Here is a 12878-nt window from a genome sequence, read left to right as displayed (position 1 = left end):
AGTACACAAGCAGTGGGAGCAGCAGAGGGAGAGGGAGAAGTAGGCTCCCCATTGATCAAGGAGCCCAATGCAGGGCTCAGTCCCAGGACCCTGAGATCATGACCTGAGCTGAAGGCAGACGCTTAACTGACTGAGCCATCCTGGCATCCCAATGATGTGCATTCTTAAAAAAAATTTGGAAATAACCCAAAGATCCAATGCTGGGACATAAATAAATTAGGTTCCATTGCAAAGGGATACTTGGCAAATGCTTAAAAGAATATGTGAGGACTATAATGTGTGGAAATAAAAGCTGGCCAAGATTGAAAAAAAAGTAACAGAACATTACATATAGTATACATCATACTATATTTTGATGGTAATAATAATAAATTTAAAACTATAGCCTTTGGGAGCACCTCGGTGGCTCTGCTGGTTAAGCAACTGCCTTCAGCTCAGGTCATGATTCTGGAGTCCCGGGATTCAGGCCTGCATGGGGCTCCCAGCTCCATGAGGAGTCTACTTCTCCCTCTGACCTTCTCCCCTCTCATGCTCTCTCTCTCTCAAATAAATAAATAAATAAATTGTTTTTTAAAGATCTGTATTTAAAAACCAAAAAACTATAGCCTTTGGGCACCTGGGTAGCTCAGTTGGTTAAGTGCCTGCCTTTGGCTCAGGTCATGATCCTGGAATCCCCCTACCTCATGTTCTCTCTCACTCACTCACTCTCTCTCTGTCAAGTAAACTAATAATCTTTAAAATAAATAAATAGGGGAGCCTGGGTGGCTCTGTGGATTAAACCTTTGCCTTGGACTCAGGTCATGATCTTCGGGTCCGGGGATCGAGCCCCCATCAGGTTCTCTGCTCAACAGGGAGCCTGCTTTCCCCCCCCACCCCGTTCTCTGCCTGCCTCTCTGCCTACTTGTGATCTCTGTCTCTGTCAAATAAATAAAATCTTAAAAAATAAATAAATAAAACAAAATAAATAAAATTAATAAAACTACATGCATAAAAATATTTTAAAAATATATATAAAAAGTCAGTAATAGCTGTTGTTGAATTTAAATGAATGAAGTTATTAAAATTTTTCTAGCTATTAAAAATAGTATGAGATTATTTTGAAAAATATTCTTGAATATCTTTGAAAATTTAGACGAATAAGTCCTAGAAAAAATAACACACCAAAAAAGATTAAGTAATAATCAAGAAAAATAAATGTATAATTCATAAGACGATTATTTCACTTAAAATTGTGCCACAAAAAAAAAAAAAAATGACCAAATGGCTTTACTGGTGGATTCTATAAAATATTTAAGAAAGAAATTAACACAGGGAGGCTTGGGTGGCTCAGTTGGTTAAGCAGCTGCCTTCCACTCGGGTCATAATCCCAGGTCCTGGGATCAAGTCCCACATCAGGCTCCTTGCTCAGCAGGGAGCCTGCTTCTCCCTCTGCCTCTGCCTGCCACACTGCCTGCTTGTGCTCTCTCTCTGGCAAATAAATAAATTTTAAAAATAAAATAAAATAAATTTTAAAAATTAACATAACCATCCAGACTCTTACCAAAATAGAGTCAATCTATTCCAAATCATTTTAGGAGTTTAACCAACATAAACCTAACAACAAAATGTGACCAAATAAAATTACAAAAGTTGAAAAAATAGTTTAAAAAAATCCTAAATAAAACATTATCAACCCCAACCTAGTAATATACACAATGAGTAATAGGCAGATCATGAGCAAGTTAAATTTATTCCAGAAATTTATTCCAGGTTTAACATCTGAGAATCAATCAGTGTTATCCATTGCATTAATCTAGCATAAGAGAAAAATCATATGGTCATCTAAATAAGTTTAAAATTATTAATATATGAAACAAACAGAAATAGGAGGGCATTTCCTTAACCCAATAAAAGTTATCTATGAAATGGTGAAGTACGGAGAAATTTTCTTATGAGATCAAAGAATGAGAAAAAAAATGTGAGTTATCATCACTTTTACTCAACATTGCACAAGAGATCCTAGCCAACACAAAAAGGTAAAATTTTAATAAGTTATAAAGTATGGATTAGAAGAAATAAACTCATTATTCTCTAGATACAACTGAGTGTCTAGAAAATTAAAAGGAATCAACAGAAAAATTAATACTGGTTTGTGAGCTTTATAAGTCTATAAAAGGTCAACATAAAATTGACTATACACTTTTTATTATTAAAAAAGCATTAGAAAATGAAATTTAGAAATTAGAGTGCTTATGGAATAAATAGAGCAAAAGATGTGCAAGATTTTCACACTAAAAACTTTAGGCATGATTTAAAGAAATTTTAAAAGATCTAGAAAAAGTGATACATATTTAGGCCATGATCATAAATGAAAAGACTCAATTTTTTTTTAACGTGTCAATTACACTCAAATTGACTTCTAGATTAAATGTCATTCTAATCAAATTCCAACAAGGATTTTACAGTACTAACAAGCAGATTGCAGATGTATCTAGCAAGGCAAAGAGTCATTAGCAGTCAAGACAAACTTACTCAAAGAATATCCAAGCTGGAGGAGCTACTCTAGCAAATACTAAAACATATTTTAAATCCACAGTAATTAAGACTGTGTCTATGGGCATAATAATAGACAAATAACCCAGTGGAATGGAATAGAAAGTCCAAGAACAAATCTGCCCATACATGGAACACTTGATTTACAACAAACACTTGATTTACTGCCAAACAGTGGGGAAAGGAGAGCCTTTTCAATAAATGTCTCTGGATGAATTTTTTATCCATAAAAGTAAGAAAGCAAGCCACACACAAAAATCAATTCCAGATGAAATGTAAAACAGTATAGTTGAACACAATACAAAAAAATATCTCCATAACTTGTAGTAAGGAAAGATTTATTAAACAAGACAAAAAAAAAATACTAACTCTAGACTATGTCAAAGCTGAGAACATCCATTGACAAAACATAGCATGAAAAGAATGGCAAAGCAAATCATAGAGTGGGAGAAGATACTGGCAAATATTTTCTAAGGGCTCAAATTCAGAATATATAAGGAACTTCCTCTGACTCAAGAAGGAAAAGACAGATAATTCAGTAGCAAAATGGACAAAGCTTCAGAATAACACTTCAAAACAACATATTCAAATGGCCAAAACATATAAAGGTGTTCAACGTCTAACTAATAAAAAAAAACGCACATTAAAACCATACTTAGATACCCATCTCCACTAGATAGTTTAAGTTAAAAACACTATTAATACCAAGAGTTGGCAAGCTAAGCAGCAACTTGAAATCTCATACACCATGGGCTGGACTGGAAATTGGCTCAACCACTTGGGAAAAGCAAACAATACCTACTAAATATTGGCTTATGACTTACGATTCAGCAATTTTAATCTTACCTCAATTTTAGCAAAAATGGATACACATACATGTACTATAAAAGACACAGACAATGACAAATGTTCATAGGAGAACTATTGGTAATAACAAAACTGGAAACTACCTAGATGCCCAACAAGTGGAACAGATATATATATATATATTGGAATATTCATACAAAATTCTATAGAGGAATAAAAATGAACTCTATATGCAAGAACATAGATATTTCGATCCAAAAGCTGAGCAAAATAAGTTGCATGCAAAAAAAAAAGTGCATAATATATGATTCCATTTATATTAATTTCAAATACAGGCAAAACTACAATGGTCTTAAAGTCAGAATAGTTGCTACCTTTGGGAAAGAGCAAGGTAGTAGTGATTGGGAGGGGCCAGAAGAGGAGTTCTTGGGTACAGACAAGTTCTTTCTCCTGAACTGAGTGTTTATTCCATGGGTAAAAGTACTTTGTTAAAGTTCAATGAACTGACACTTTTCTATGCACTTTTCTGGATTTCTGTTACTTTTTAATTAAAAAGAGAAAAAATAAAGGCAGTACAATGTTTTACTGAAAACAGATGCCTTACTTTCATCCCCATTCAACTTGTACATAAATCAAAATTCAAAAATCATTTTTTTTTGGAAAAACTCAGTAATGTTCTAGTACCAAAAGAGTTGTTATGATCTCTAAATATATGCAGACAAGAAGAAAAATACAGTCAATCAGACAGTAGATATTTTTAAAGATTTTTAATTAAGGGGCTCCTAGATAGCTTAGCCAGTTAAGTGTCTGCCTTCAGCTCAGGCCATGACCCCAGAGCCCTGGGACCCAGTCCCACATCAGGCTCCCTGCTCACAAGGGGGTCTGCTTCTCCCTCTTCCTGTGCCCCTCCCCCTCTGTTCTTGCTCTGTCTCTTGATTTATCTCTCAAATAAATAAATAAATAAAATCTTCAAAATTTTTTCAATTAAAATACAATATTATATTTAATATATAAAAATATTATAAAATGGGAATTTTTATCTGATATAAACTTCTGTTATATTACATAAGTTGAATCCCAAACTGGAATATTATAAATGTTATTTATAATATTTTAGCTGGCAATCTTCTCTGTTAACTTTCAGTACTTACATGGTACTTTCAGTAACCATGACAATTAAATACTATAAGATTAGATGTCTTAAGATAGAATTACTGTTTATGGTTTGTGGTGTCAGGAAGCAAAATTAGGGCAGAAAGGCAAAAAAATTTCTGATGCCCATTCCAAGGTAAAATAATGAATTTTTAAATAGTACACTGCAATTGTTTAATTCATGTTTGGGAAACTGCCCCATATAAATCACTGTAGTAGAAGACCACTTCATTTATAAGATATCCATAAATAAAACATGTATAAATTTAAAATGTTTTGATCTCTTGTATGGATACTAAGTTTATTTGGGATAGATACCAGTCACCAAAAAGAAGAAAATTTAAAATGTGATTCAGAGAAAACTAAAACTGGATGTCATGTAAAGGCATTAAGCCTGATAACTTAGGTTCACGAGTAAGATAACCTGCAGATAAATTCTAGCTTCTGTAATCATTAGCTTTTTAACAGCTCTACTTTTTCTCACCTGTAAAATAGTAAAAAATAATAATTAAAATCACTTGCTGGATTTGGTTAAATTATGGATATCACATCAAACACATTTAAAACAATGCCCAATACACAGTGAATACTCAATAAATGGTTGTTGTCAATAATTGAGAATATAGATATAAGACAGAGGAGAAATTATAGTTAACATATTGTTTTCAGTATTTTTAATATTCAAACTAGGCCAGATCAGTGCTATAGGTAAGTATCCATCTATTTTTCATAACTGTCTTCTTAAACATTATTTCTGAAAAAATATTTGACTCCTCAGAAACCCTTAAGACTGTACAGACAATATACTAAACCAAGCTGGAAAGGTAAATATTGTCTACTTAATTAAGACAATATTGGAAGGTACTTTAATAATTCTAGTAAAAGTATGAGTGAAAGAGTATTATACTTGTTGCCAGAAATTTTAAAAAATACACTCTGAAGTAATAAAGGTTATAACATGTACTCACACACACATACACACATATATAGTGTAAATAATGAAACACAAGATTTTAAAATGTTTAACACAATATTGCTATCACTGGGTTTCATCTTAGATAATTAAAAAAACAAAGTAAAAATTACATGTAGGTACTAGTGCAGTGAATTTTTACTGGATTGTTCAGGAGTCTCAGTAGATTATCAAGACCAATGTCCTTGACCTGGACAGAATGGTGGCTGGCTAAGATGTTTTGGCTAAGCCTAACACACCAAACGTGCAACTGTAAGTAAGATTACCTTACTTCTTATCCAGATTTGCCACTAACATGATTTCAGGCAAACTACTTATTTCTCTGAGCTTGTTTCCTTATCTCTAGGTGTGGATAATCATGCTTTCTATCTAACTTTTATGATTGTTGCAAAGAATCAAACACAGTTATGCATGTAACCATGTTTTGTAAATTTCTGAAGATCACACCAATGGAAGATCTCTTATTAAATGAAGAAAAGAGAGGTGAATTTTGTCAATATTAATTCCAACACAGCTAGATGTATATATGTACATTATCCTGAAACTATACACTTCTTACTCTTTCTAAAATGTAAAAATATTTAAAAGGGAGTTGCCTAATGGTCTAGCATTGGGAATTATTCAATGTCTTAGCTATAAATTTTCATTAAAAATTGCTTATTAACGGACTCTCTTCTATGAATCTCATATAAACCAATAGAATCAGGAAGTTAATTCTTAAAAAATAAAGTGAAAATTGACATGGCTTCTAGTTTTTATTTGCTTGTTTCCAAGGTAGAGATATAAATTTTTTATTCCTTGAAATTTGAAAAAAAAGTTTAATTTTAACCTTTCTTTATTCATTTCTTCCAGAAATATTTATTAATTATCAGCTATATGTCAGAGCCTTCACTGGATACAAGAGGAAAAAGGTTTCTATCCTGATGGGTTTTCAGTGGGTATAGCAGACAAGTATACAATTAGTTACAATTTAGTATAGTATGTGTTATGGATGGGATACCTATGTATTGTTATGGAAGCACTAAATAAGGACTCCAAACTCAGCCTTCAAGTTTAAGGAAGTCCTCCTAGAGAATGTGGCAGTTCACCTGAGCCTTGAAGACACAAACTCAGTTACATTGCAGAAAGGAGAAAGGTCATTTATGGCAGGGAAGAGAATATGGAGGAGAAGTGAAGTTTGGGGGAAAAAGGAGAGAAAACATGATATATTAGGAGAAATGCAAACAATTCTGTGTGATTGGCATTATGGGAGCCTGGAAATATAAGAGACTACAGCAATAAAAAATGGAGTCAGAGAATTAATCATGGACCATTTAATACAGAACTTTAGGTGAAATGCAAAGAACTCCAGGCATCTTATTTTTAGTAGAGGACACACTAGATGACACTGGTTTTAGAGAGAGAACTTTGATTACGGTGTGGAGAATGTGCTTGAGAAGAAGAATGTAAGAGGATGACTGATGTAAGGACTCTTAACTCTGAATATCCTCATTTCCTACATGAGAAACAAAGACTTAAAGAGATTAGGTAACTTGTCAAATATCAGGGTTTGTAACTGTGAGCTGGGTTTCCTGCAAAGCTCTTCATAACTCTTAACACGTGTGTTCTTTAAGGACCAAGAAAACTGCTTCCCATAAAAGAAATGAATGTGGCTAACCCTCAGTATTAGAGACTAGTAACAAATAAAACTGTGTAGGAAAAGCAACAACAGTCAGGTCCACATCATCAAAATCAAGTACAGGGGTGAACAATTACCCAGTGAATTAAGGACCATCTGGATAATCCCAGCCAAAGCAGATTTAGTGCCAGAGTCATTCAGATAATCGTGCAAACAATGCGTGTTGCTCTGGCTGAGTAACCTGGTCATTAATATCTTCCATAGTATGTTTTGCCCTGTGGCACTTTTGAAATGGACAATAGTAGCTCAGAAAGAATTAAGATACTATTCACTTCATGGGAAAACCACGTAAATAATAATGGGATCCTAATAGACTGAGAGTGTATTTTATATGTCCCCAGGAGCCATTTCACACAGTGATATATATACAATATAGATAAGCCAAATCCCACTTCAAAGAATAAAAACAAGTTCAGCAATTGCACCCTCAAATATGTGTTTTTTATATTCAATTCTTTGTCAGGTGAAAAAAGTTTTCTGAGCATTAAAGCAATGAAAAATGTTTCTACAAATAGACTTAAAAGGTTAAGCTACAGCAAGGTTACGGATTTCTGTATGTCCAAAAAAATATTAAAAGATAAAAGACAAAAAAAGTGAAGAAAATTTTCACAGTATACAATGGATTTTTCTATTAAGTAAGTTAAGAAACCATAACTCAATAAAGATTAAAATGAAATCCACAAATTAAGAAATACAAAGAGCCAGTAAATATGAAAACATTTTTCAATATCATCAAAAACTCACAGAAACACAATTCAAAAAAATAATCAGATACACAATTTCTATTATCAAAATAGTCCATTTTTAAACCACAATATCAAATATTGAGACTATTGCCCAATTGGTTTATACTGAGTATTAATTTGTGCCTAAACTTTTTGCTAGAGCAATTTGGAAACAAGCATTAGGAGTCTGAAAATACTTAAAGGTATGACCCAGTAATATCTATGAAGTTATTATAAGGAATTGGTTAAAAATGCAAAGACTAATGTATAATCATGTTCATTTCCATAAATGTGAAAAAACAGGAAACAATCTAAGGACTCTATCTATATGAGAGAATAGGTGGCAGTAATATTAGTAAAAATATTAAATGCAATAATAAACTAATGTTTATGGCATGGTAAAAATTATCAAATCAAAGTGGGGGAAAGTGAAATATAAAAATGAATATTCACTCTAATTTCAAATTTGCATGTTTAAAATACCTATGTATATTCATAGAAATAAAGTTGGGAGGTTGAGAGTGGATCTCTCTGAGTGGTGGAATTTTCTTTCACTTTCACCTTTTCTTGAAAGATCCCATATTTCCTTGTAATTATAAAAATATTATTTAAATATAATATTAAATGTATGTACTTCTGAATGCCATTTTATACAATAGGTCATTCATACAGCCATCATGAAATAAAGTTACCTATCTTCCTCCTGTTTCATTTCTAGTTATCTAACCAGTAAATTCTATTCTCAGGATTTTAACCCAAGTGTTCTTGCTCCAAAGTTAGCACTGTGGATATGAAAATATGAAGTAAATCACAGTAAATGTTTTAATTAAAGAAAGAAAATTAAAAATGTATTATATCAGTAGTATGTGGCATGTTAGATTAAAGCAGAAAGACATACATTGGGAGATTTGAAAAACTGTCTACTGTACTAATCCAAGACATGCAATGACATATACACTTGTATTGGGGAAAACATATGATGAAAATTAGAGATCAGAATCAAAATGGATAATTTAATTACTGAATAGATGGTAGGTACTTGGAGATAGAAGTCTGGAAAAAAAAAATAATCACAAACCAGAAGCCTGGAAAACTGTTGTATCCTTTGCTAAAAGCCAGTATTGGGGCGGAGGGGAGTTTTTGCTATCTACTATTTCTAGCTATTACTTATAAGTAAGGAATACAACCAAGCCCTATTTAAATATGTTACGTGGATTATTTTATTTAATACTTAAAAAAAAAAAAAGAAAGAAAAAGAAAAAAAACACAAAAAGCTCTGAGGTAAGTGCTATTATAACCCCCAGCTGACTTACTGACATTCACTTACATGCATAATGATATATAGGTATTAACACACGGAGGCTTCCTTCCAAAGCCTATGCTCTTAGCCACCAGGTTAGTAATTTGGAATGGCTAATAGAGGAAAGATTAGGAAAGACATGAAGAAGGAGAATTTTGTTTCCAATAGAATAAATTGCATCAATTGGAGGAATTCACTTGAAAACCTGAAGCAGGAAGAGGAGGTAAGAGGGAGGTGAAGAAAAGAAGTTTAGAAGAATTTAAGAGAAAAACTATAACATCAGATCATTTCAGTATCAAAAAGTAAAATCTCAAGGAGGAGATGGAGAATATGGAAAATGGCAGTTCAAAGGGAAAGAAAAATGAATAATACATCAATTAAAAAAAAACAATCATTGAACTTATAGAAGAACTTACTGATGACGTAGAATGGGTTCTTTGTTATGATGTAAACCATAGTCAATTTATATAGAAATAGATGGGGATGGGAAATAGATAGATGTTGTTTTCCTTTTAAATAAAGATATACATGACATGTTTTATATAGAAAAGTATAAATGGTCTATCCTTCAACTTGGTCTCTAGTTGGTCTCAAGGGGCACAGATAAGAGACATACAGAATAACATGTACAGAGCCATAACCCCTACTGGAAAACTGAATCATTCTTTGAAAGGAAACAGAAACACCTTATGTCTTTTATTACTCCTCTTGGAGAAGTTATCTTGGAGAGGATAACAGATTCTTAAAGCCTATTGGAACTGTGTTCAGTGTGGTGGAGTATACAAAAATATAGGTCATGGTCTTTTTCTGCAAAGTGCTTCTTTGCCTAATTTAGAAGACAAATCAGGATATATATATATAAAATATATTATATATATATTTACTATATATATCAAATAAAGAAATAAGAATATATATGTATATAAATAAAGAAATAAGACTGAACATCTGAATGACTGGTATTGTTACTGGTGTAACATTGACCAAATTTTGTTATCAATATCAAAAATCACCGGAAGCTGAAGGATTCTATTTGAGGAGAAACTGCTACGTAATATAATTCATAGTAGCTTGTTGAAATATTAGGGTTGAAATACTGGAATTTTAGAAGGCTTTAAGCAAATTTCTTGTACCCTCTAAATCTTAGTTTTTTTCATCTAAGAAAATGAAAAAGTTACCATCTAGATTAAATAACTTCAGGCAATAGGAAAAATAAATACACATACATCTATAAAAGATAGTCCATGTAATGCAAATATATAGGATATGAAAATGCAGCACATATTTAAATATTGGGTCCACAAGTAAAATTTGTACAAAGAAATAGGTTAAAACTACCTTCAAAGGTTCTAAAAGTCTCTTAGTTTTACATCTTGCAAGGTAGGTGGACCCCCCCCATCTCCAAATGCTACTAGCTATAAGTTACAATAAATAAATTTACAACCCACCAACGAAGGTAGGGCATACACAAACCATTATGCTCTGGTGACTTTAATAAAATATTCCCAATATGACATGCATTTATTTGCTATGTGTGTTACATTTCAGGCTGGGAAGGTACATACATATATTGCAAAGCTGAAAAATTCGGGGAAATGGATGAAGATCAAATAACACTTAAGAATGTACTCAAAATAATATCCAGAAATACCGATATTCATGTTCGTTACAGAGACATTATTCCATGCAGGGTTCCCTCAATCTGAACACATCTTCTCTGGCTTTTCCCCCAATGGAGAATTCGATTCCCTTTTGCCCCTCCCACTCAGTGCTTCCAGATTGCTTCAGAAGGCCCAGGCAGCCTGCTCAGCAGCAGGCAAACAGGGCTGGGTGTGCAGGAGCTATATATAGCTCCACCTTGGAGATGTGCACACACAAGCACACATACAAATGCCCATGCTGGATTTGGCATGAACAAATGAGAAAAGGTTTCAGCCTCCCCCTTTCCTTTTTCCTCATCACCCCAATTTTTCAATAATTTCCAAAGCAGGGTGTCTTCAGTTCCCTAGAGTGATGCAGTCTCTAATTTCTCTGCAATTCTTCTGCCTACTGCTTCCAGCAATGTGACTCCGGCAGGAAGCGGCATTGGGCCAACACCTACTACCCAGATGCGGTCACCCAGGGAGGGTGTCTTGCAGCCGCCGGGAGCCCATCCGGGCACAATTACTTGACTCTCTGGGAATCCCCGAGGATAAACCCGTATTTTAAGAAACTAGGCGAAAAGGTGGTTCCCATTAGACAACACCAGGCTTAGGAGAGCAGACGCGAAACCTTCCCTGCCTCTCCCCTCCTCCGTCTGCCGCAGATAGGGGAGAAGGGCCCAGGTCTTCTCAATGGAGACATAATTAATCTGTAAATGCCCTTAGAGTTGCGGGATTTCTTCCCCACCCCCCACTCCTGAAGGGAGCCAGTTCTTAACAGAAGAGCCAGGGAACAAACAAGTGCCTTCCTCCCCACGGCCCCGTCATTCCCAGTTTCTGCAGGGATGCGCTTGCTAGTCTAGACTCAAGGTACGAGGGTAAAGGAGTAGGTGCGGACAGGCGTGGGGAGGAGCAGAAGCTCCTCTCGGTTTAAGAAGACCTGCGGGTTCCCGGCTGCTGACATGTCTGCTCCCCCATACCCTCCCCTGCGGGTGGACATGGCATTCCTTGGGCGCGTCACCGGCCGCGGCGGCCGAAGCCTCTGCGAGGAAAGTTGACGAGACATGGATGGAGGCTCGGTCCCTTCTCGTCGGGCACTGCCGACCTGCCCCGCCCGTCACCAGGGTCCCCGCACTCCTCCTTCCCAGCACCCAGACGACCTCTATCCCAGCCCTTACAGCCGCACTTCGCGACGAGAGCTGCGGCGACCACATCAGATTTGGGGGTGACGAGGGCGGGGCGGGGCTGGGGGAAGGGGAAGGGAGGCAACAGTAGCATGAAAATACGCATGCTTTTTTTCTATCTGCAAAGAAGAAAAAGTCCTGCCCCCTACCTGTTCTCTGCTCCTGCTCCCCTCGGCGCGGCACAGCTGGACCATAACCTACAGGTTTCCCACTTCCGCTGCAAACACCTGGGAGCGCATCTCCACACCCGGTGCCCCTCCTAGCCTCGGCGGAGCCCTGCCTTGCTACTTGACAGCAGAAGCCGGGCCTTTTAGAGCGGTCATTGGGGCCGCGGGGAAAGGAGGCGGGCACCGGAGGGAAACCCGCGTCTCTCATTGGATAGGAGGAATGCCACTCTCACCCCAGACCAGGGCTCGCTGCGGACTGAGGTTTGCTGCTAAACCTAACCGCAAAGGGTCTCTGCAGTCCCTGGCACCAAACCCTCCTGCCACTGGATCAGGGACCCCTAAGAGGAGGGAAACCGGTTTGATGACTTGTCATCTGAGACCCCCAAGAGGGAGGGAAGGGCCGGGCATAACCAGACAAGCAGCACTTTCCAGAGCTTCCCTGAAGGGACCATCTGCTCTGGGAGATTGGACAGGAGAAAATATCAGGAGCAGTGCCTTGATAGAGAAGCACGAACTTCAGTACAGAACCGTTGAAGATACAGAAATACATACACTTAAGTGAAAAAAAGAATCACAAGAAATAAAAAAGACATGAGGATTTGGGTTGTTTCAAGTTTCCATTTTTGCCTAAATGTAGCATGCCAGTTTTCCTGTGGAGTAAAGGTTGAACTGTTTGTTCTGTGCTGCAGAGAAACTCCAAAATATCCCCTGGTAGGAACA

General features: G+C 36.0%; 1 protein-coding gene across 3 annotated transcripts in view; it reads right to left on the bottom strand.

Annotated features, from left to right (window-relative positions):
* The window catches only part of CNTN1 (contactin 1), a 351845-nt gene extending 339539 nt beyond the window's left edge, over nt 1-12306 (bottom strand). For 2 of the 3 annotated variants that reach the window (XM_082742231.1, XM_082742230.1), the window contains exon 1: nt 12141-12303. The gene's annotated coding sequence lies outside the window, so the exon portion shown is untranslated. Of the gene's footprint in view, nt 1-12140 lie in introns of all 3 variants that reach the window. The other variant, XM_082742232.1, reaches the window with a different exon arrangement.
* Between the last annotated feature and the right edge of the window lie 572 nt (nt 12307-12878).

This window comes from Mustela nivalis (assembly GCF_964662115.1).
Source record: "Mustela nivalis genome assembly, chromosome: 7".
NCBI classification, from domain to species: Eukaryota; Metazoa; Chordata; class Mammalia; order Carnivora; family Mustelidae; genus Mustela; species Mustela nivalis.
Note: the sequence above shows the minus strand (reverse complement) of the source record. Positions and strands in the feature narration are given on the sequence as shown.